Source organism: Sebastes umbrosus, chromosome 8 (assembly GCF_015220745.1).
Source record: "Sebastes umbrosus isolate fSebUmb1 chromosome 8, fSebUmb1.pri, whole genome shotgun sequence".
Taxonomy (NCBI): Eukaryota; Metazoa; Chordata; class Actinopteri; order Perciformes; family Sebastidae; genus Sebastes; species Sebastes umbrosus.
This window is the reverse complement of record NC_051276.1, coordinates 15,941,650-15,961,222: the sequence shown is the minus strand read 5'-3', so window position 1 is coordinate 15,961,222 and position 19,573 is coordinate 15,941,650. Positions and strand designations below refer to the sequence as shown.

At 41.7% G+C, this 19,573-nt stretch overlaps 1 protein-coding gene across 1 annotated transcript in view; it reads right to left on the bottom strand.

Annotated features, from left to right (window-relative positions):
* The window catches only part of wscd2 (WSC domain containing 2), a 42,715-nt gene extending 23,380 nt beyond the window's left edge, over positions 1–19,335 (bottom strand). Inside the window, exon 1 of the mRNA XM_037777536.1 lies at positions 18,836–19,335. The gene's annotated coding sequence lies outside the window, so the exon portion shown is untranslated. The remainder of the gene's footprint in view (positions 1–18,835) is intronic.
* Between the last annotated feature and the right edge of the window lie 238 nt (positions 19,336–19,573).

The following is a 19,573-nucleotide window of genomic DNA, read 5'->3' as shown; positions in this document are numbered from 1 at the left end:
GCTTCTTATTCTGCTAACTCACTGTGGAGGGAAACAGTATCCTGAACATGTGTAGTGGCCTCTTGGTGGGATTGAAGTCCTGTAAGCAGAGATGCACAGGAGAGCACTGTTTCAGGGCTGTGTGTGAGCAGGCCATGTTATGGTGGCTGGAGCAAAAAAGCAGCGAGGAGCTCCTCTTCTGAAAGTAAAGTAAATATATTTATGAGGGTGAGCAGATGGAGCAAATGACATAAGGATCCCCACTCTGCCTCTCACGTATGTAACAGGGCCACACACAGGTTAATTACTGGTGTTAATAATTCATCCCCCTAGTTACGAAAATGAAATTGAACTTGTGGCTAATTTGCAGGTTCAAATGACAGTAACAAGAGTGTGGGTGGACTGCTGCAATGGTATAGATCCTTCATGTTGTATGAGGTAAAAAGAAACAAGACTTGAATCTACACTGTTACGCTAGCAGCTCTGTGCAGGCTGGTCTCATACACCGTTCGTAGCTATACCTACGAAAAGTAATACACTGTAATTTATATACAGTATATATCGCACAAAATCAATTCATATGTAATCCACATAATCGTGAACCAGGATGTATAAAGAGCAATAAACGCCGCGTAGGGAGGAGGTCGGAATGTATGGGTAGGTCAAAAAACACTGGACACTTGGATTTATTTTAACCCAAATAACGATCTTTTTTCCTGAACCTAATTAAGTATTTTTGTTTGCCTAAACCTTACCAAGTTGTTTCCTGTGAAGATGGAGGTTTATTTTGAAAAGACTGTACGAATGTAACGAGTAGAAATTGACACGTGTTGCTGGACAAAAATGAGGAAATACTTTTCAGAAGTTGATGACTGAAGCTATTACAGTTCATCCTGAGGAGAACATGAATATCATACAGAATTTCATGGTAATCCATCCGATAGTTGTTGAGACATTTCACTAGAAAATACAAATGTGAAGCTCGTGGTGGTGCTGGAGGAAAAGTCATCTGGATTCACTGTCTTGGGATCATGAATGTGTTTCAAGTTTCTGAGATTCTTCAATCTGGACCAAAGTGGTGCAAAGAGCAACTGACATACCAACGTTGTCATCCCTAGAGTCATGCTGCTAACGTGATTCCCAGAGTCAGGCCCTCACATTACAGCTTCACATACTGCAAGTTTTTGCTATTAAGAGCCACTATGGGTGAACTTCATTCACATCCACGGACTCGTGGATTAAAATCAGCTGCGACACTTGTAAACAGACAGGCGGACGAAGAGGAAATGCAACAGACAAGAGATAGGAGGTGCAGAGGTCTTTCCGCCAAATCATGGCAATTACTCAAGTGGAGCAGACATGAACTCACTGACTGACCATTAATTCACATTCATATTAAATGAGCCAGCAAATATTTAATCAGAGCGGATTTAGGGGAGGAAACGTCAAAGTTAATCTTTGGCGAGCGGGCCGACAGCCAGCTGAGCTTGTGCTGCAGGCAAATGGCTCCACAAGTCGGTCCATAAATATTCTTCATGTCTGTCCTGGGACTCATTGACCAGAGGGCAGGGTTGAGCAAGAGCTGTGGTCAACTCTGTGACACCTCTCGAGTTCAGAGACGACACTTTACTGTCAGCCAGCACAGACACTTTACTGTCAGCCAGCACGGACACTTTACTGTCAGCCAGCACGGACAAAACCATGAGCAGAACTGTGGTTCGACAGAGACAGTAAAGAGCAGTGTGATTATGCATTATTGTTTTGTGGTTTGAAGGAAAGAAACTGCCAAGAAAATATGTAAAAAAGGACAAAAAAATGCATGTTTCTGATATTCATTTTTATGTACTCAAAAAGTGTAGACAAGATTTGAACTCTGAGGAGGTTGGATATTTAGGAGCTGGATATTATCATGAAAGAAGCAGATAATTATTGTTACTTGGTTCTTGGCAGATGTAATCAATTTCCATCCTCCCCGTCTCTCTATTGCCAAAAAACATTCTTTTCACTCGAACGTGGGTGAGGTTTTTAACTATTGGACCTCAGAATCCCCAGTGCAAATCACACCAGCTGAAATAGATTAGTTCTCCCGTAGTTTAAAGTGGGTTTTGTTTGCTGTGTTTTCACAGTGGTAGAACAGTCAGCATTAACAGTGGCAGGAAGAAGAGGTTATCAGGTGTGCCAGCGTTAGTGGGAAAGGAAACCGTTTGAGTCTCCTCTCATTGTACTTATTTTCCATCCCCCTGCTTGTTTTACGTGCATACACACACACTCAACTTAAAGTCCCATCCTGTAAAAGTACTGTACTGTAACATATCGGATATCTTCGGTTCTTCGGCAGCAGGAGGGTTAACGGCGTTGGCTGCAGCAGCCCTGACCCTCCCCTAACCCTGGGGCCCGTCTTTCCGCTCTCCTGGTGTGTTTGGCCTGTCAGTGCGTATTAGCCGTGTTTGTCAAATCAAATCAAACTAAAGATCACATTCCACCCCCGGTGATAATGCTGGCCATGCTTGCGTTCAAGTTTACACAGATTGTTCCACGCCGTCCTACTTGCAACATGGCCTGACGCCTCATTACACATCCAAGAGAAAACTCCAGCAGAAAGCAGCACGGTTGTTGAGAGCATCTCTGAATGAGGAATTAATACATAATATGTCTTTAATGCATAAGAATAAAACAAAAGGAATTTATTATTGTAAATAGTGGTGCAGGTGAAAACGACCACAGTTCACGTGTAAAACCGAGAAAGCTCAAGTAAACCAGTTAGATGCCAAACTTTTGCTGCTCTGCAGAGCAGGTCAAGCGGCTCTCTCTGAGGAGTGTATGACCCTGAGAGCTGGAGTGTGAACATGGCTGCCTCCAATAACAACAGGATCTCAATGCCAAAGCAAGGTTTTTTTCTTAGTGTTTGGCAAAAGTTACTTCGGTGTGTGCTGCAGTTTTGGCTTCCCGTTTTCATGCCAGCCATTTTAATTAAACCTGTGTTTGATCTCAGTGTGTGCCCGCATTAGTGATTGGCTTAATGCCCAATACACTTAATTACTGGTGGCCACTCAGAAGGAAGTTCATCAGCAAAGATGTTTGGAAGAATCTCTGCACAGTGACAAATTATTTGAAGCTAGGAAAGCAGTTTTAAAACTCCTGACAAGCTTTTTGCTACAAATTGTTCCTTATTATACTGATAAATATGAACCATTTACTGCAGACGACATCCCCCTCCGCTTCAGTGTTGACACTTAAAAGTGCCACTTCACTTACCCTGTGATAAAGTGTCTAAAAATAGTGTTTCACTATACGCGCTGCACTGTATGTTATGTTACTAAAACCTCTGTCTGTAATGTGTCGGGAAGTCTTTAAAATGTGGAACAAATGTTGGACAAAAGTAAACAAATTAGTGTTGTAATGAGTGTAGACAAGCTGCAGATCGGTGGTAAGATATCCAGTGACCCCACTCGCCCTTCATTAACCTCTCATTAACGACCTGCTGAGAGGTTAATGATACAAGATTTTAATAAAATTGCATTACTTTTCATTTTAGATTTATTACCTGTGTGGTTTCATTTTATGAAATGTATTATAGTAATATATTAAATGAACGTAATACAGCTAAACGGTAGTTTGTATGCGCATTAGCAAACAAAGTGGCAGTTGTACTGTGAAGCTCTATTTTACCTGCGTTAGTATAAATCCTGCTAGTTCTGAACTGGAAAGAAAAGACTGTAAAAACAAAGCACACAAGCACATTTTACATAACAGAAGGGTCTGACAGTAGATATGTATTCGTAAATTGTGAAATATGGGGTTTTAAAGTTCAAAACCATCAAAGGTTTTCAGCACCTTTTTTCCACTACACAGTCAAAACATTTGGTTGGCTTGTTCCTTTCCCATTGCCATTAGATGAGTATGCCTTCCTGTTTTTTTTCCTGGTGTGTCACATTCAACGTCACAGATGCACCGGCACCGGAAGCATGGTTACTAAAGAGTAAAAAATGTTCTTAGTCTCTCTTTCAAACTCTCAAACCAGAGTCGGTGATTGTTGGAACAGTGGAACGACTTTTATTTTGTTTCTGTCGAGTTTGAGTGTTTTACGACGAGGTAGAATTACTGTTGTATGACTGGAGTCTAGTGGCTTTGAGGAGCGTATGTTTTTATAAATTAAAACAATTGTCCCTGTCCCCATTAATTTTATTTATTATATATTCATTTCAATGTGCGTCATATAGCATTGCACCGTAAAAGGGGAAAATTACCATGTCATCCATCACTGCCGATCGGAGCTGGAGTCATTTGTCCCGCAAATGAATGCCGATTCTAACCTTTCTCACTGAAGGCAAAAGCCAGATGTTAGTGGGATTTTTTATGCAGTGGGAAAGGGGCTTTAGAGTCATTCTTTTTATATACTAATTTTAGAAACAGTCAACACACTGACAGATCTTGTGTGGCAGAAATCATGAGATTTGTGTTGTGTGGTAGACTAGGTTTGCACAAAAATTAAACCGGCACTTACCGAAAAGATCTACTGCTGTCATGAAATGATTGCTGTGTTTAGCCCTGTTGGTTACCTTCCCAAAGCCTGGAGATAATTAGAAATACGAGTACATTTGGTATTGGAGAGGTTGAGCAGACCAATCACAGTTAGGGTTTTTAAGTACACCCTATGAAGCTTAAAAATGAAGCCCAGGATGGCAGGGAAAAGGCTCATTGTAATCCTGATAATACTCAATGGTCCATTAAGCTCAGTGGTGACCTTTTCCTCTGAAAGAGAAGAGGTAAATTAAAGGGTCTAAAAATAATGTAATCCTCTTCTTTGACTGGTGCACAGTAGCTTTAAGCTGCAGCATTGTAATAGAGTGACTGGTGATCGTCATTTCCACCAGTACACGGTGATAAGCAATATGGCGCAGTCAAAAAGAAGATGGGGGAATGAAGGAATAATAGCTCCATTGTGATTGTGGACACAAAGCAGCAGAGTTCAATTAGGCATGAGCAGAGAGACAAAAACTAAACAAGTCATTTGCACAAAATCTGGATTAGCACTAATTCTTCTACTTGTAGCCTCGTTTGGTTATGCAGAGTGTATGTCTCTCGCTTGTATATCTGAGGGAAAGAAAGAAATGAAAGGAGAGGGAACTTCTGCTATTCTGGGAAGAGAAGTACTAAGAAGAAAATCTTTGATGGCAACAGGAAAGACAGTCCTGACATTAATGAGCTCCAACCAGAGAGAGTTATCCCAGATTCCTCTTGTGAGTTCAGACCCTCCCTCAGTAGCCGCCACTCCCAGATCCCAGTTGGCCACACGGATGGACATTTGAGAAACAATCACTTGAATCGGTCCTCTCTAATGGCTTCATAAAAGAAGTAATTATTCTGCAGCGGGGAGGCGCTGTCAATGGGAGATCAAATGATGTCTTCCACTATCCAGCCTTAACAAAGCTCTTCATTCACGGCCTTACAGAATATATCTGCAGCTCAGTTTTTTTCAAAGAGGAAAAGAGCTTTTCCCCCTTTCTTCTCCCACCTTCACTAAGCACAGAGGATCTCTCTGCTTTAATTAAAAGTGAATTCTCCCGGCTCAGTTCTGCTGCGAATCTCAGTCCTCTCTGCTTGAATAGACTTAAGAGGGGATTGCAGTGGGTTTCAGCAAATGTTTAGTTGGTTACGAGGAGGAAATGCCTCTGAATGGAATTTGAGGCAATTTTCAACAGCACATCATTAGTTAAAGTGTGAAAGCACAACTGAGGCAAACAACATGCAGCTAAGAAATACAGTTATTCATTAACTGAGAATAAAGCACTTTCTTTTTCCATGTTGGACGCTCAGTGTTCTCGGCAGCGCCAAAGAGTGGGTGTTTGGCTCGGTTATATTTGGAACCACTTGGTATTCAGTATTTCTAATATTAATGTGACTCAGTATTTACTATTTCTGATCTTGAACAACTGTTCTGTTAAAGAAGAGGCCAGAAAAACATAACGCCAATCTGTCAATGTCAATATTAAAGGTGCTCTTTACGATATCCAGAGCATTAATATAGCAGCAAACAACTATCTGCTATGTAAAGATATAGAGGTCACTCTCCCTCTGTGTGTTGTAATCAGAGCTTCTCCTCGCTTCGTTGATATAGCTGCGTGTGCTTCTAGTGCATGCTCGTGCATGTGAGCGTGCCCCAATGAGAGAGCTACGCTAGCTGTTTCCCCACACCTCCAGTCTTTATGCTAAGCTAAGCTAACCCCGTCTTGACTCTGTACTTAACACACAGATATGAGATTGATATTGATCTCCTCGTCTCACTCGCTGAACGAAAGTGAAAAAGCACAGTAACCAAAACATTGAATTATTCTGTTAAAACGGCGTTAACTGATTAAAGGATCAGTGGAAACAATGATCATCTATTTGTCGACTTGTTAGCAAACAGTTGCTTATTTACACATCCAGCAGTTACAGAGCAACATTAGCATTAATTTGGAGTCATGTTTCTGGTCGGCTGGTATATGTCTTTTAGCTTTGTTTTGGTCTCCACCAACTCCTGATGGAAATATCTGGCTTTTTAGCTGCTAAATGCTCCACTGTTTTCACCGGCTGGTCTCCAGTTCATCATTCATCACCACTAGCGACCCCTCTCACAGTATTCGTAGTCATTTGATCCATTGGTGACATTAAATATTGATCAGAGCTTTAAATCCTGCTGCCACAAAAACATATTTACTCAAGTTTTTTGGCCAACACCAAAATAGAAAAACAGCAGTATCCTCCAGTGGTATAATAATCATGTTGCTGGGGGAAGTTCTTCACAGAGGAAGATGTTCACACAACTGTCCTTTTGTATCACAGAGCTTCTTCTGCTCTGTTGAGCGGAGTAAGAAGAGAAAAACAGCCGAGTGCTCGGCGGAGCGGTGAGAGGGAAGACAGACCCTCTACACATTCAAGCTGCTGTGTCAACGAGCAGCCACTCTGCTGAAGTGTCCTTAAGCAACAAGCTGAATCCTCCAGCACTGTTGTTCTGCTGCTAAGCCTTCACTGTGAGGGAGAAATGAAAAGAGCATTTGGAGTTTATTTTTAAAGAAATATAATAAAGGACGGTTCAGTCTGAAATTATTTTGCCAAAGGCACCAACTATTAGAGTAAGTGTGTGCTTCAGAAGCACTGAAGACAGTCGGGGTGAAATGAGATGGGTGAGGCTGGGTGCGTTTGAAGTTAACAGTATTGACTAAATCTCAGTTCCCCTTTGCTACAGTCCTCTCTGTGGTCTCACAGGCTAATCCTGCAAAGCTGAATCCCTTTTCAACTAGAAAAATCATTGCACATGCCACCTGCCTTGTTGATTCGCTGCGTTTTTCAGCTCACTGTCAACAAATTTAACATTTAAGATTTTGACCAACGTATATCCTTGAGAGCTAGATATTAAGTCTGCAAAGACAGGATTAGAGAAGAGGTCACTTCAGATAATAAAAGATCCTGAAACTGCATGTTGCTGTCTCAGCATGAAGCACAGTTAACAGTAAGTATTCAGCAAAACGGTCAAGTGTTTTGTATCCTGTTGATACTGTCACAGTTTGTGACTTTTGTGTGAAAGAAGTCTACTTTTCATGGTCTTCAAAGAGAATAAAAAATACAGTGTCGCCCTAGTGGCCCTGTAGTTAAAGACACCTACCGTATAGCTACAACATCCCTCTTTTGATTCTATTTTACATTCTGATGTATGTAGTTTAATCTATAAAAATGCACTGTATTGTATTTCTTGATTATACTGTATGTTTTGTGTGGAAACTCTGAAACAGCAAAGTAACTGATAGGTTTTCAGGTAAATGTAGTAGAATTAAAAAGTACAATATTTCCTTCTGAAATGTAGTGGAGTAGAAGTATAAACTAGAGGTTGACCGATTAATCGGTTTGGTCAATTGGCACTGATAGGACATTTTTACAAACTATCATTAAAGACGGAACTGGGCTCCGATAGTCGTCGATAGCTGCGCAGCCGGCACCAGTCATGCAGGGATGTAACTCATTCATGCATGGATGCTCCGTACATGAATTCAATGTGTACCTGGGATATATTCTGATGAAAGTTAACTTTATATAAGACAGCTTTATTCGTAAATGATGAGCATGATAAGGTAGTTGGGTAGTCTGGCATTATTAATGTATTAGACTGAAGATATGATGATATGATGTTACTCTGTCCAAAGCACACTGTCTCTGTTTCACTAGCAAGCATGGTCGGTATAATTTGGCTAGCCGTAACTGCATGGCATGATATGGGCCATATCTGATCATTTCTCGGACTTTGCATGTGATTAAATCCTAATATTGGCCAATTAATCGGCTATTGCCTTTTTCCTGCTCCAAACTATCATTATTTTATCGGCCTTTAAAAATCCGCTCTCGGTCGACCTCTAGTATAAAGTACCATAAAATGGAAATATTGAAGTTAAGTACAAGAATCTCAAAACTGTTTGTAAGTACAGTAGGACTGCCCCCTCTTAGTCGATTCGTCGACTAATCGGTCATTTTGGTCTCAGTTGACTTAGATTTTCTTTAGTCAATTAGTCATTGTTTTTAATTGATTAGTCATTGTTTTATGCTTTATTCGTGCTGAGTGACTTATTCCAAGACATTTCTGAGCACATCTCTGGTAAACACAAGATTTAAAGTGTCGCTTTTGTGTGATTCTTTGTGGAGAAACTCAGTTTCCCAGATTTCTTGATGAAATCAACTAATTGATTAGTCAACAAAATCGTATGAGTGTTAGTCGATTAATACGTTCTTTGGTCAAGGACAGCTCTAAAGTACTGTACTTGAGTAAACGTACTTGGTTACTTTCCACCACTGACTGTAGATTACACTGGATGACCCAACTGGAATCTATATCACGAAAAGATATGTTTTATAAACACTTATTGCACATGTCAAGTGCATCTGTTTCTTTTTAGGTTCAGTGATGTTTGGAAATAATTGTAAAACTACAGAGTTTAATAACAAACATTTGAGTTTGCTCACCAGATTGTTATAATAGTTGACAGTTAAATGAGGAGAAATCAACCACAAAAACAAGAGGTTTCAACTTTTTTACCACATTATACTCCCACAGAGTATAATGCAGCACATGTTTTGAGTCATTACACAGATCTTGTTTTGTTCTCCACTGGAAAAATATATCCTTGCAAGTATAAGTATGCAGCTCTATATTGCTTTCACTACACCACCTACACATACAACCCACAGCAGAATCGAAAGCATTTGCTGCTTGGTGTTCAAAGTCTGTCTATGAAATTAACACTAAATGAAGTGAAGGAAGATGAAATGATGGAGGAAAGTAGGTACAACAGAGAGAACTTTATCACAAAAGAGCCTCTGAATTGCATTGAACATCATCACAGACTGATACTTGATTTTCCTTTAATAAAGGGAGAATGAAAGGATGGCATGAGAGCAGTCAGCTCCTCTGCCACTCCGAGTGTTGTTGTACACAAGCTACTTAGCAGTTTCTGATGATCTCGTCGATGTGCACAGTCACGCAGGGCATCAAGCTGTGTGCAGTGGTCTGGATGCATCCATCTGAAGAACATGAAGTGTGTATGTAGAAGGGTGCTCTGTAAGCATGCCTTGCAAATGGGCCTCATCAGCATCACGCAAATCAGCCTGTAAAGGTCGAGCAACACCAGAGGCCTGCTGTCAACAAATCCTCTCCAATTAAATATGAACACCATTAGAGTCCTTGTTGCTCATACATCCTATTTTTAGTCAACTGTTGTTGTTGACAAGTTGTCAGTAATGCCCTAATTGTTGGTCCCATCAGCTCCACATGAAATTAAATTCCATTACTCAGTAAATTAACATGTTAAACTCACATGTAAGTCTGGACTAAAACTAGGTGGGTTTAAATGTTGAAGTAATGAGAGTACAACTTTTGTCTGAGAACAGCTTGAGTCTCCTGGGGGAATTAAAATATATACAGATTGAAGTCTACAAATGAGGTTATGAATGTATTAGTGCAGGGGTCTCCAACCTTTTTCCCTCTGAGAGCTAATTTGACTAAATGAAAGTGGCAGAGAGCTACTCACAGCACCAAGTTTACATCGCCAATAGCAGGCATAATTTCTGTCTTACTTTTATGGTCTTTTAATAATGTTTCAGCCACCGCAGTCATCGCCTCAATTACAATCCCGCCACAGGCGAAGGAGATTTTGTGTTTTGTTAGGATCTGCGCCACTAAACGAAGCCTGTGTTGCTGCGTTGGCCTTCTTCGTCGGTTAGGTAAACAGAGACGGTTGTCTTCTAAGCGTTGTTTTCAGTTCCTTCTCTGTTCGTAGACTGCAAACAGTCGGAAAGTCCCATGAAAAGTTGCCGTGGACTTTGGTAAAGTGGTGCTCGACATCTTACATCTTTTACCAACTGACACGCTCGCACCGCAAATGAGATGCATACATTTGGCATTCACATTCGTGACAAAACCAACCATTCCTCATGAAAATAATATATTTGTAGCTTTTTATTTGACTTGTTATTGTCTACGGTCATTGTCAAATGGTGTGCGCATGATAGCTTGCTTACACCACCTAATGTTACGGCGTCACTGATGTAACCAAACTCGTTTAACTGACGGCTGATTGGCAAATCATTTTGTGTCAGAAGGGGGCGATATGTCTGTGAGTTTGATTGGAAATAAATTTAAACAAGTGATATATTCACTGTTATTCCTTCTTTAATTTCCAATTTTTGGTCTGTTTTTAAGCCATGTAAGACAGCCAAATGTTAAACAATGTGTCAGACCTAACTAAAGGTCAAAATCTAGTATCAGTGGACATTGTGAATACTATTGTTGATAATGTACTCACTGCAGGGTTCCAGATAGAGGCTTTGTTCTGTAATACTTTTTACTGTAATAGTCATGTATTTCAGAATCTGAAACGTCATCAGTTACCTCATGGAGCTAAAATCCAAAGGAAATTGAGAAATGGTCACTTCTGCAATGATGGAAAGGTTACATGTATGTGTGTACACAGGGGAGCACTGTAGTAGGGCTTTAAATGGGCCTATATTATATGTGTACGTGTGTATGTAGAAGTAGAAATGGGCAAAGTGTCTGGGGATTCAGGCTTTCTGGCAGCTGCCTGCTTTGCGCTCGCAGGAAGGAGCGAGCCTCAGTGCTGCAACGGCTCCTAAGATGAATAAAATATGACGAGCATGCAGCAGTGTTGCTCTGATGCAACATGGACAACATCACGAAAGCAACGGAAGAAAGACCGAGTGTTTATGACTGTGTGTGTGTGAGATACAGAAAGAGAAATCTCAGAAATAACAGAGCGAGGTGATGACGAGCGAGATGCTCAATTATTTTCATAAGAGAATACCTAGACTTCAATCCAATATGGACGTGGTTGCATTTACCTAAAGGGTCAGTTCACTCATACATATATTCTCACTTCCCTATAATGGCATCTTGCCATGCAGATAGTTTTGGTTTTATGTGCGCAGGTTTTGCCCCTGAAATGTAAAGGGACTCTTTCTTCAGTAGAAATCAGTTCCAAAGAAAACGTTTCTCAGTGAGGCCTGTGGATTTTCCTGAGTAACTGAGACATTTCTGGACAGACATTTTTCAATGCTGCGTCAATGCTTTCAGTCTCAGAGGCAGATATCTCAAAACTTCAGCAAATTAGACTGAAACTACCTGCATGGATTGATTTCACAGTATTTGTAAGTGACTGAACTGACCAGCTTTAAGCTTCAGTTAGCACAGAATTCACAAAATACAAAGAGTTTTGGTCCCCTGATGATGAACGTAAGTATAGTTAATGTCACAATTAGCAGGAACCTTCCAGCTATGACAGTCAGTTGTAACATTCGCAAACTGCTACGACTTAGCTAATAAGCAGAAGAGCCGAAATGATAATAAATAATGAATAAATAGTTGAAGTGTCCAACTTCTGCTTCTCAAAATGGACAAGCCGGAAGGTGTATAACTAGCACAACATTACAAGGACATGCCGTGTGTCATGAGGACGCATTTAGGCTTTTCGTGTGTCATTCGTACCCCACGCAACAAGACCACGGGAACATCCGCAGTTACTATGGGTTTAGGCAACAAAACCACTCACTTATGTTTATGAAAAACGTCATGGTTGGGCTTAAAAAAGTACGTAAAATATGTATGAAAACAATGCAACATAAGTACGGAGAACACGTCAGAAATGTCACCAAAAAACGTGACAAAACACCGGTCTCATGGTTAAATGTCATGTGTTTGTTGCATCCATCCACCTCCTCACCCTTCCGCCATAAGCAGTCTTTCTCGCTTTTTATTCTACATCATTAACTCTGAGCATAGCATATTTACGCGGATGTGTTTACATTACATTCAGTACAGACTACATAGCGTACGCCAAAAGAAAGAAAGGCTTTCTTATCGCATTATTGTTAATTTATACGCCTTTTCGTGCGAAAGGGCTGAAATGGAAGTGGTATGAATGCAAACTTGACAGAAAAAAACTGAGAGAAGGAGATAGTGAGCTTAATCATCAACAGTTCCAGTAAAATCCGTCTTTTACCGATCCACAGCAGCCTCTCTGTGTTTTCTTTGTGGTGAATTATTATCGAACAATTCCATGAAGCCATTCCTCTCATCTCATAGTGCTGCGGTGGTGCGTGAGACAAAAAAAGGTTGGGAACCACAACATTAGAGGGTCTAACACAGCAAATGATGCAGCCTGTGTTTTGGCCTCAGTCTAACGGTTCAGCCAGACCGTATTTGAGTTGCCACGGTTGACGGAGGAGAGGGCTGAACCCGGAGTCAGCGAGGCGCTGAGAGGGAGCTCGAGCTGAGTCATCCCACCCTCGAGCAACCTGGGAAAGACATCTGCACAGTCACAGAGAGAGCGGAGGTGATGAGGGTTGACAAGGCGTGGCAAAACGGGCTTGTGGCTGACCGGGCGTGCTTCATTTACTGCATGTGATAGCTCCTAACATCACGGCCAACCTGGGCAGCTCTACTGACAGATGGAGAACATTAGCGCTGCAGACAAGAGGAGCTCATGTGTGCACTCTGCTTAGTGCTAGATTCAGAAAAGTAGCTGATAAGGGGATAGACTTAGGCGCTCATCCCGCTCGCTGCTGGAAATTAATGGAACAACATGTAAGGCTGAGTGTAAAAATAATAAGCCCTTACTTATAAGGTGTGTATAAATAGACAAGGCTTGCTTACCGTTGTACATTTTTCACACAAAATCCCTGCAGGTGCAATTACCGAGCACAAAACTATAATGAGAACGTGCTGCTATTTGCCCTTTAATGACATATTCCCAACAGGAAATAAGCAAAAGTAGTTTATCTGTTTTAAAAGCTCCTGTTACTCCATGATAATCACAGCGGTGGAGGGGTTGGAACAGGGGGATGCACATCTTGATTTGGCCAAGTACCTCATTTCACAGCAACCTGACAAATTTCTCTGGCAAGTGTGAGAGCCCAATTAGGTCCCGGCACGCTGAAAGGAGATCTGAAGCCGCTGCTGACACTGACTGCACAGGCTGACAGACCCGGAGGGGGCTCCACCCCTTCTGATTCTTTAGCACATCGGGGCTCCCGCTGCTGTATATCGCAGCATTGTTAGGACAGGGCTTATCAAAATCTCCTGACATCCTCTTCTAAGCAAAACGCCTGTTTAAATCTTCACAGTGCAGTCTGGATTTGGATGGATGTGTTTTCACGGATCGACTAACACTGCTTGAAGTGATGTTCTGAAAGCTGAGAAAACACCACAGGGCTGGATATAATATCTACTTTATCGACCTAATAGAGCTTTAACAACACTTCTTTATATGTTTGCTGTCGTGTCAAATGCGTTTCCAGCCAACATCCTTAAAATTAGGATGTTATATTTATTCAGGCTGTTCTACAATGTTCATACCTATGAAAAGTAATGCTCTGTAATTCGTATATATTCCGCAAAATCAATTCATATGTAATCCACGTAATAGTGAACCAGGAAGTATGAAGATCGTCAAACATCGCGTACGGAGGAGGTAAGGATGGATGGGTGTGTCAAAAACACTGGACCTTTGCCCAGGAGACTGGTGTTCGTTCCCTGTGTGATACCAGATACCCACGTTGAATTATTTGTCACGTAACTTCCGTACTTAAGTTAAAGGCTGTCCTGAATACCTCTTTTTGAGGCTTCGGTGCTTCGGTGAGTAATATTCAAAGGTATTTGAAGCTTCGCTGCACGGCGCAGCAGGCCGAGATTTTCTTCCGTCTGTCTCTATCTCCCCTGTTTCAGTGCCCAGGACAGCACCATGGACACAGTACTGTACACACACACACACACACACCTCTACACACAATAAACAGCGATATCCGTCTGAGAATAACTAATAATAATTAATGTTGAACATGATTTATGGGATTATTCCTTTTTTCATGGACTATTTGGGGATGTATACATTATTATAGCATACTTATATATATAAAAAACTAAACAAAATGAAGCATTTGAATACTGATTTGGAGTTTGATTATCATGGCTTCTTACGCCACTTCTGGTGTTATTTTAACCCAAACCACGATCTTTTCTTCAATCTAACCAAGTTTTTTCCTGTGAAGATATGTTTATTTTGAAAAGACTGGAGCGGAAATTGACATGTGCGTCACATGTTGTTGGACATTCGTAGGAAAACGCATGAAACATTAGGATTAACTTTTCATAAGATATTATACGAACCGTTGTATGAGGATAAGCTGATTTATTCCTACATTAGTCCGTTTTTCTTTGGCCTATTAATATATAAATACCTTTTAATGTGGGAACTCATTTAGTTTAGAGTATAAATGGTGCTTTAGTTTGAGGTCCAGCATTAAGCCAAAGACAAAAGCCCCCTCAGACTAACACAAGGCTCGGCTGTTGCCAGGTTGGAGCTCTGTTGGTGCAGCAGGTACAGAAAACAGAGCCCAGCGCTTTAATGCCAACAAAAGCCTTTTTGTGAGGCAGGGATCGAGTTGAAGAAAGGACAAGGGGGTCTGCTACTCGAGGTGAGCAATTACAGTGGTGATGTGCTAATCTCGGCCACTGGCACCATCTCAAGGTCGGCCGTGGACCACAGAGAATGTGGATTTTATATATCCACTGTTCTCTCCTTATCTTCTACTCCTCGTCTCGCTTTTCTTTTTTTCATTTTCTCCACAGCTTTCACATTCTCTTCCCCTCTCCTCGCTCTTCAAGCCCAACTACCTCCCCTGAGCGGTTTAGTGATGGACGTTCACACAGTTGTGAGTCAGTCTTGGTGGTGTGGAGGGCAAACAGAGTTTGGGTCAGACTGAGAGGAGCCAGAGTTGATGCCGCTGGCATCTGGGAGTCCAACTGACCTCCTGATGAACGGCAAATGTTGTAATAATCCACATTCGGGGGCAAAGTTTTGGAAGACGAGAGAGGTTTTTTTCTACATCGAATTACTACACTGTAAATGATATAACTTTGAACAGACATGCTGCTGTTTGAGCACAGTATATGGACTACTCAAAGTTCTCAAACTTGCAGGGTGGGGATATAGAACAAACCTAGTAGTTAAAGGAAACTGATTAATGAAGGAACAATAAACAAAGTCTCATGCACTATCCATGAACTATCAAGACTCAGGCTAGATTCACTACCCAATGTAGAAAAGTAACATGGTGCAATGATGATCTTATGTAATGACTCCGTCTCCAAGGACAACACACTCGGGACGGCCTTCATTTGCTTCCCAGCATGTTCAGAGATGGACAAGTACACAACCTTGCACCCTGACTCTACCACACACACACACAGACACACAGACACACACAGACACACACACCATTTCCCGCCTCATATTAGCCTTCGTTGGATTAAACCACAGTCATGTCCTCAGCAGGGTGCCTGTCTCTGTCTGAGAGAAAAGCCTGAACAGCAGGTCAAAAACATAATTGGCTATTTAGCTTTTCTTCAGTCGTTGCTAACGGCATTAGCAGTTAGGATGGAAAACAAAGCTTAATACGTAGCATTTGGTTTAGACAGTAGATGGACCTTAATACGATATATTTTGTTGGCTGTGTTGTCTAAATTCAAGGTTTGAGTCTGAGTTTGTAACATACCTGAAATAAATGCACATCTATCAACAAATCCCAAAGACTTCCGTTAAAGTTAACGTTTTGGTTCTGATGTCACCACCCAGTATTTTCCTGAGTCCTGTCTAGGCGGTGATTATCTGGATACGTCTTACAGAAGAGGTCCGGTGTCGCGATAAAATCCTCCTATAAGCTGAAAATCTGGCTGAGATGCACATGCAGCGAGGCTGACCTACTCCTCTGATCTGTGTAACCATAACACGGTTTTAAAGATGATCCTCTTTCAAGATTCATCTTTTCTTTCGAGGAAGAGCAAAATAAGTTATTCCACACTATAATACATTAAGGCATACCCTTTGTGTTTTTGAATTCACACCAATAAAAATAGAATTCGAAGCCACCGAGCGCGAAACTACCGTCCTGCTTTTGAACGTCAGACACTATCACAGTCTGAAACTTTCAGCACGTCTTTGGCGAGGACAGCAGAGTATTTAACACCAAGCTATTTTTGTAGGCGCTCTAATGAGGATCTTGACATCCTTTCTTGATGCTGATATATCAGGAGCGTGTAACCGCCCCCCAGCCTACACACAGCTCGCACCACACCACTGTTATTTCACTGTAATGGCTATAGCGCAAGCATGCAAACTGTAATTCCTGTCAGTTCTTGCCGATCTTCAAAGGCCGCGGGATATGATCCATGGCACGTCCCTGAGAGGTCGCCAAGTGGATGAAGAGATAAGCTCTGGAGGAATTCAAAGCCTTCTCACTCTGTGGCCGGCCACCCCTCCGCTACACGAGGGATTTCATATCTGAGCCTCTTTCTGAAATTCAACATCAAATTTACAAAAACGTCCGTCTGGATTCAATCTTTTAAGTGCAGTCGGTATGGTTGATACTCATACTTTGACCCTGATTGTTCACTAAAGCAACAGCAGCAGTGGGAACGGCACCCTCTCATATGTACAAATATGTTTTTTGAATATTCCTCTGACGTCCGTTCACTTCTGCCTCAGGGAGGCCTGAGCTCACAGGACAGCACAGCCGCCGTTAGCAAAAATAAAATCTACGTGACTTTATTTTTTAAATGAGTGTCCATAGTTTTCTGCCAGCTGAAACCGCATTACTATATGATGTGATAGAGACTGCCATTACCAGAGGGTTAAATTAGAACTAGGAGGAAAGGGAGCTTTGATTTTTATTTCACAGTGACATTCATAATATTGATCAGTTCTGCTTTGGTCTACATTCAGCGCTGCCATAACTAGAGGTCTGTCATGCTCTGTGCTTTTTATTTACTGTCATGCAAGTGCTGAAATAGCAGCAGAATGAGCAATTAGTGCCATTCATGAATTGATTTTCACAGCCATTATGTTCTTCTTCTGCACTTCACACTGAGCGATTGGTTCAATAGAGTGATCTACAGCACACCGAGGTCATCGGAAACAATGAGCGGGAGAGCTGGATTTGCATAATTTCCTTAAAATCATGAGGAGTTACCCTGCATATTTTGATCTCGATTAATTTTTCTATAACGTGTCAGAAAATGATGTCCTTTATAATTTCTCAGAAACCATGAGGACATATTCAAATATCTTATCCTGAAGCAATATGAATCCTAAATGCTTCAACAACTGTACAAACGAGCATGCGCTTTAATAATTGTATTTATTGTATGGTTACAGTATTGTTAATGTGGCAGTATGATTTTGTTGTGTGTGTTATGTTATTATATGTTTTGTTGTTAAGCGCACCTAAACAAATTCCTAATCAACTGTTGATGTGGCAATAAATTATTGAATTTTGATGTTGTTTTGTCCAAAAAAATCCCAAAACATATTCAATTTACAATGATAGAAAAACAGAGAAAAAGCAGCAAATCCTCCCATCTGAAAAGCTGGAACCAGATAATACTTGCTTAAAAAAACAAAAGACAAACACAGTCAGACAGAGCAGCTGAACTCTTGTTCTAAAACATTCACAAATAAATGGTTCACAGCACAAAAAAGTGAAGCTCTGCACACACTGATAACACTAAAATCTACAAAGTAAAGGAACACATGAGGGATGGAAATGCAGGCTTCCTGCCTGTTTCTGATTTGCAGCTCTGGTTAAAAATTAGCAGGAGTGCTCTAATGAAAGTCAGCGACTTCACACTTTGGGTAAAATGATGAGGGCGTTCAGCCTGCGGGCCACCAGGCAACCAGGCTCCTGGTTAGACACTAATGCATTTTTACTGCCCACTGAATGTGATAATGGAGAGAGCACCTCCATGTCTGTCACACACAGCAGCATACAAACAAACAGGAACATATTACAGAAAAATAATAAGACAAACCTCTCAATTGTATCAGCCAACTAGTCCAATAAACAGAATAATACACTTGGGTTTCACTGTATGGTGTATAGACACAGAGAGAGCAGATTGGACCTCTAGGTACTAGTTCCCTCAGGTATTTTTATCACCTGAGGCTCTAAACAAAGCATATGGCCTTTGAATAGACACTGCAGTATATTGTTCAGTCTGTGCTTTAACAAGTGACAGCTTCCTTATTCAAATGCAAATGCCAGTGATCATTTAAAACAATACTAAAACACATCCTGGAAAGCTGATTTCTGGGGTTTGTGGGTTTTTTGTTCATATACCAGTGAGTCCATACAGACTTCTCTCTAACACCACAAATGAAACCAACCGATGCAGGCACACACACATTTTGCAGGACTCATTGTGAGCTGCTACATTAAAGCTTCACCTTCTTATCAAATCAAATTCAATATGACTTCCTCTTACCTCGAGTCAAGAGGAGCAGGCTTCAGCAGATGCGTTGATGCAGTTCACACAGGACGCAACTCAGATGAGGATCTCTCCGGCTCTGACATGTTTCATCTCCACCATCGCTCTGACAAATAATGCGCTCTGATCAGCAGATTTCATCCGCAGATAACTACCGTTAGTTTGTCAATCTCATACGTTCAATAACCTACCGCAGATAAACCGCTCTACTTCCAGCCTCCAGGCGGAGAGGAGAGAGAGGGAGTATAGTTGATGTAAATGGCCCTGCAGGCTCAGCAGTGCGCATCAGAAGGTCCACTCTTCGCTCCAGTCAGCTGGTCAAAGCGTGGACGTGGACGTGGATGTGGATGTGATGCGGGCGGTGGGTCGACCTGTCTTTTCTGTCGCCTGTCCGATGTGAAGAAGGGAGGCTTGTTTTGTCGCTGCGGAGAGGCAGCGCCGCACCGTGCGCTCTGCATGCGCTCCCAACACGGACCAACAGCACTGCCTGCTGTATTGAGAGAGACACGGCAGGAAGGAGGACAAGCAGAGAGGCGCAGTGAGGCCGCCGCGACGCGCTCTGCCGCTCTCTGCCGCTCTCTGCCGCTGTGCCGCGACGCGCTCTGCCGCTCTGCCGCTCGGCTTCAGCGCGACACGCGTCAGGTTTGGCGCGGTAACCTTCTCTGATAGAAAGGTATGGAAAGCCGTTTGAGCATTTATTCCATATCCTTGATATCAGACGTCAGTGTCCTCCAC